Source organism: Anastrepha ludens, chromosome 5 (genome assembly GCF_028408465.1).
Source record: "Anastrepha ludens isolate Willacy chromosome 5, idAnaLude1.1, whole genome shotgun sequence".
In the NCBI taxonomy this organism is placed as follows: Eukaryota; Metazoa; Arthropoda; class Insecta; order Diptera; family Tephritidae; genus Anastrepha; species Anastrepha ludens.
In genome coordinates, this window is record NC_071501.1 from 69,390,465 (window position 1) to 69,396,734 (window position 6,270).

The following is a 6,270-nucleotide window of genomic DNA, read 5'->3' on the forward strand; positions in this document are numbered from 1 at the left end:
TTAAGACAACAGACGCGAGAATCAAGTTTGGTCTTTCAGTTTTCAGTCAAAAAAAAAAGAGTGATGCTCAGGGTTTTTATGGATTACAACGGTATTGTACACCACAAATTTTTGGCAGAAGGTCAGACAGTTAATAAGAACTATTGTTTGGGCGCTAGAAGAGATTTGCGGGAACCACTTCGCTAAAGAGTAAGCTTAAGGATTTTTTAGGCTGTGCAAATATTACCGCAGAAAGTAAGCCGAAGTATGGAATTTGGAAAATGGACCAGATTGTAAATTAATTAAACGCAGATCGGTTTTTAAATCCTTCTGCTCATTAGAATATATTTAAAAAATAAATGATTAGCACAGGGGTAGCGCCGATTTAAGGCCGAAATGTGTTGGAGTTATTTACTTGAGCTTGATCGCTCGAGTCACCTCTGTGAGTAGTAGGTTGATTAACAGTAGGAGCAATTTCACAGAATGCCACTATCGCATGGGTTTGAGGCAGAGCGCAGGAATGCCCCCATACGTGTAGTTAGTTGGAAATGACACGGTTGAAAGTATTCTAGGATTCTTACTGAACTAAAGAATGAATTTGATTGCAGCATTGATGAAGAATAAATGAAAAAATCTTCATGTTCTTTGTAAAATACAATCAAAGTAGGTATTTCCAATGCTATCCAGGAGTCGACTAATGCGGCTTCCAATAACTAGCGAAGATCGTAAATCGAATGCAACTCATAATATCCGCCTATATCTTTCTAAGCCATCTGATCCTCTGTGTTACCTGATGCAGTATATAAACGATGATCTGAACCGCATTTGCGAATGGGGAAACGAAACAAGTGGTATTTAAATACGTCTGAACTGTAAGCGCTACCGATTTCTAGTATCCGATACAAACTAAGTGATCTTACACCAATTGTATTAAATAGCGAAGAAATGGAGGGTGAAACTGCTGAAAATTAAGCTGAATAGTAGAGAAGGGTCTGTCCATATAAACCACATTTAAGGAAGCATATGTTAGATAAAGTTCCTCGACAATCATGGCTCTTAGCTGCGTATTTGCCTCAAGAGATAAAATTAAATATTATTAAGACGTTGATTGTTCCACTGATTACCTATGGAGAAGTGGTTTATGGAAGCATGGATTCTGACCAGAGGCGTACCTGGAGGACGTAGCGCCCATGGCAGCGAAAAAATTAAGCTTTTTTTTGAGATCGTATTCTATTATACGGCGCCCGCCGTAGCCGAATGGGTTGGTGCGTGACTACCATTCGCAATTCACAGAGAGAATGTCAGTTCGAATCTCGATGAAACACCAAAATGAAGAAAAACATTTTTCTAGTAGCGGTCGCCCCTCGGCAGGCAATGGCATCCTCCGAGTGTATTTCTGCCATGAAAAAGCTCCTCATACAAATATTTGGCGTTCGGAGTCGGCTTAAAACTGTAGGTCCCTCCAATTGTGGAACCACATCAAGACGCATACCACAAATAGGAGGAGGAGCTCGGCCAAACACCCGAAAAGGGTGTACGCGCCAATTATATATATATATATATATTAGGGCAGGTCGATTTAAAAATCGCTCATTGCTCTGTGAAAATCGTATTCTAGTGATCAAAATAAGAAACTTTGCCGAAGGAACCACACCTCTAAAAGAATTCTGATGTCTCCCAATTTGGGTCGAGCGAAAAATCCCACTTTGACCCATTTAGAGTGCTCCAATCGAGTTCAAATGTGTGGCCGACCCCCACTAACTTTGGCCGATCCACCCATGCCAGTGGCACACCCCCTGGAACTCCCCTGGGGGGTTCCCCATACAATCATTTCAAAATATCACCATTTTTGGCCTTTACATGAGAAAAGAAACTAAAAAGTTCGACCCAAATTGGGGGACATCAGAATTCGTTTTAGATGTATGGTTCCTTCGGCAAAGTTTCTTATTTTGATCCCTAGAATATGATTTTCACAGAGCAATGGGCAAGTTTTTTGCCTCCCACAGATCGACCCGGCCTAATATATATATATTCTTTGTCCTGATAAATAAGACCTTTGACATCGAGAAGGAATCCAAATTTTTCATCGATTTCATTCAACCGTACGACTATTTCGTTAATTTCTTGAAATACTCAACTGTTTCTTTCAAGACCCTTTACATTTCTTCGATGGTACTCAAACCTGCATCAATCGAAATCTCACAACCATATTTTTTATTCTTCTTCTGCGTCTTTCAGTTACAACACCCCATTTTTGACATAAAATTATCTCTTGAGTGAACTATCAAAGATGGTCTCTCTTTCATTTTCGAAATAATTTTTAAAAGCCTTCAAATCTTCAGCAGCATCGTGAAAATTCATTATGGGATCTTGCAGCCTCTTTTGAACGCGGTCAAAGCGGATTTGTACTTTATTCCAAAATCCCAGCAAAATCAAGAAATCATACTTCAACAATCGGTTGTTTAGTTGCTGGACATCACTTCTTGTTTGATTTTTGCCTTCGGTCATTTCTTCCAGAACTTCCAGAATTTGATCCAAATGGTTGTTAACTGGTTTTATTGCTTCTACGTTTTCACTCCATCTGGTTTTCATTTGGATTTCATGACAATTGGTATAGCTTCCTTAAGTTTTTCCCAACGTTGAGTTGAACGAGAAAAAAATGCATATAGACTTTCGATCGTTCCAAAAAAGTGACCATTGCTCCAGTTTGTTTTGCTGCATGTACACCAACTAAGTTGAGTAAGTGATTGTTATAGTTGTATTAGTAGTGTTGTTTATGCACGTCAATTTATTTCTGCCAGTTTTTCATTCACGCCATTTTTGTGCCCAGCCATGATAGCATCATTATCGTAGCTCTGTGACCGACAATCTTGAATATCCATTCCATCTTCCTTTAACTGTTCTAAAATACTATTCGTTTGTTCCTCAGCATTCTTCGTGGTAACTTCAATAAAGCCAAGAAAGGTTTCCTTCACCTGTACTATTTTTTTTCAAAATCAATGTCCACGAACCTCACGACTTCTGACATTTGATCGCGATGGACAATATCGGGAGTTGAGTCGAACATGAGACCATAGTACTTGGCCACATGAATGCTTTTAAGTAAACGCTGGTGAACAGCAGATGCCATAAGGTGAAAAAATTCATTCTAATACTTTCAACGTTCCTCAGGTGTTCTTTCATAATTGGATCGAATACAGGTACTAGTTTCAGCAAACCAAGAAAATTTCCGACATTAGAGTTGTCAAGCGTATAATGTAGCTCTCAGTGTCCTCGCAGAGCCAAATTTTACGTAGCTAGAAACTTGGCGGCCGCCGTAGCCGAATGGGTTGGTGCGTGATCACCATTCGGAATTCACTGAGAGGTCGTTGGTTCGAATCTCGGTGAAAGCAAAATTAATAAAAACATTTTTCTAATAGCGGTCGCCCCTCGGCAGGCAATGGCAAACCTCCGAGTGTATTTCTGCCATGAAAAAGCTCCTCATAAAAATATCTGCCGTTCGGAGTCGGCTTGAAACTGTAGGTCCCTCCATTTGTGGAACAACATCAAGACGCGCACCACAAATAGTAGGAGGAGCTCGGCCAAACACCTAACAGAAGTGTACGCGCCAATTATTTAGTTTTTTTTTTTAGAAACTTGATGCAATGAAAAATCCTTGTCAAAATTTCACGCAATTTAAGGTTTTCTGCCTCGAACTGTGACAATATTCGTGCATCAGCAAAACCTTCACTTCGAGTAAAATGGAGCCCCATTTCTTTCCACTGTGCAAAATTTTCTCGATGATTCTTGGAGTATTCATGAATGATGATCCTCGATCCTCGAACTATTGTTTGTTTGTATAAGAGTCAGAGTTTTGAAAATATTTCCAACCAAGCTTAACTATTTATACCCTGGTTGTGTTGCTTACTATGGCCCTCCCGGAATTCTCATCAAATTTCAGATGTCCGATGTCATGGTATTGACTCAGGGTTTCTATATCACTATTAAGTTTTTCGAAATCATTTGAATGTGTGATGTTACTTTCTGGTAATTTTTTAATTACAGAATCGACTTTCCTGACTTCTTGTATCTTTATTTAAAACTGAATATACAAAGTTTAGGTGTCACTTTGCGTGTCACGTGCCCTGCTTGCCATACCCTACTTACGCCACTGATTCTGACACCCGGAGAAGTTTATAGATCACCATAGGAATCTGCGGCTAGATATGTAAGTTTATTTATAAAATGAATGTTTCATCTCGACGTCGTTAGACGTTTTCGAAGTGGTGAATTCATATTAAATTTTTTCTTTTAAGATATTTATAAAAAAATGTTTCATCTCGATGTCGTTAGACGGTTTCGAAACGATGGGTTTATTTAAAATTTTAGCAAATATACGAAGAGTTCATATTTAAATATTTTGAACGAGATTAGGGGCTAGAAATTAATACTAGAGCAAAAGTCAAGGGAAGTGCCTTCAAACTTCTTCAAACTTAGAAACTGCTTGCAACCCGGAATAACTTCTGGTACCTTGATGAACAATAGTCGTCAGTCTTCAGTGAACTTGCGCAAAATATATCATCAGCTTTCTGTCTCCCTCTTCACACATGTCGGAGTTTTAAACAACTTTAAAAGAAATCGTCTTATTAAATCGTATCGAGTGCGCACTTAGCACTGCTCACACATACAAGCAAGGACGCAGATATGTATGCTGATGTCGTACATAGATCTCTGTGAATCATTCACATTCGCAAAGGTACTTGGCGCTTGATAAAGTCACCCTTGCACGAGTACGCCGACTACCAAACCAAAAGTCAAAAGGAAACCAAGCGGACAACCCCGGTTGAGTAAGGCATTTTAAATGCACCATTAACATGATTTATGCGCATTTAATTTTATCATAAATTTTATCCAGTAACTGGATAATGTAGAAACAGTGACATCGACGTGACTCTAAATATGTGCGATTAGTTGACTCGCCACACAGTCACTCAATCGCTCATTTATTCATATCAACTCATACTCGGACTCATTTTTACGCACTTTCATCATTGCTATTATTCATTCATAAATTTTACTATGACCATAAAGTGCTTAATCGAATTGACAACAAATCAACCACCAACTAGAAGTTAAATACAAGTGAATGAGCGCAGCGAAGCGTCGGCTGCTTTTGCTTTGCAGGTTGCTCACATTAAAACTTCTACTTACAGCCGATTAAATCACTATAAACTGAAATTAGAGTCAACATAAAAGAGTGATGCCGCCAATTGTTCGTAGTTGTAGCTCAAATGGCAGCAATGCAACGCGTCCATTTCGGCGCTACAAAGGACAATTTGCAACAGCAGCGGCGGAAAGCACAGGCCAGGCGGTAACAAAAAAGCAAAAAGGCGCAATATTTTCAAAAACAGGCGAATTAAAGTTTGGTATAATTGAAAATAAAAATGAAGGGGTGGGGGTGATGAAATGAGGGCTCGTTAGAGACCAAAATTGTAAAAAAGTAAGAAAGGGCGACTATTTTGGCTTTTGAGCTGTGAGCGCTTTATAGCCTCGGAGGCGGCTTGCAACAACACAATGTATTGCTAAATGCCACTAAAACCACCACAGGGTGGTCCATCTAATATTAGGAATTTGAATTATCGTGTTTTTTTGTGAATTTGATAGCTAAAATATCAACCGTGATATGACAGATACCCGACTAGAATTACAGTGAGGCATGCCGAAGAATCAGTTAGTCCCGAATTAGGCAGGCCTTACTGAGGCACGCCTCACTACTACCTTACCAGGCCCACGTTAGGCAAGGCAAAGATTGGCATGCCAGAACAATACCAAATTTGGTTGTGGTCACGAAAATCTGTGGCAGTGTCTCACTTAGGCATAAATTGGAATCCCTAATTGATTTGTAGAAGGGCATCCGGAGTATTACCGAAGCGCGGTTTTTCGAACCTGCGCCTAATGAGGCAGATGTGTGGCGATACCTTTCGGGTCTTGGGCCTAGTTTGGCTGCCTTATGAGGCGCAAATTTAGAATGCGGTCTACCTTATTTGCGCCTAATCACCACCTTACCAAAATTTCTAGTCGGGTACTTAGTTTTTGATTAGACTAGTTACAGTTTAGATTTACCTAATCTGTCGCCTTTTACGAAAACAAAGCCCAATCGGAACATTATCCACTCTATAAAGAGAGCAGTGGGCGGAATACAACATTTGGAGATAAGGCCTGGCGAAGCTGTTCACGGGAGCTCCCCACCAGACTTAAGTTCAAGTTACCGAATCACTACAGTGCGTTCCCAGCAGAGTTAGCCGCAACCAA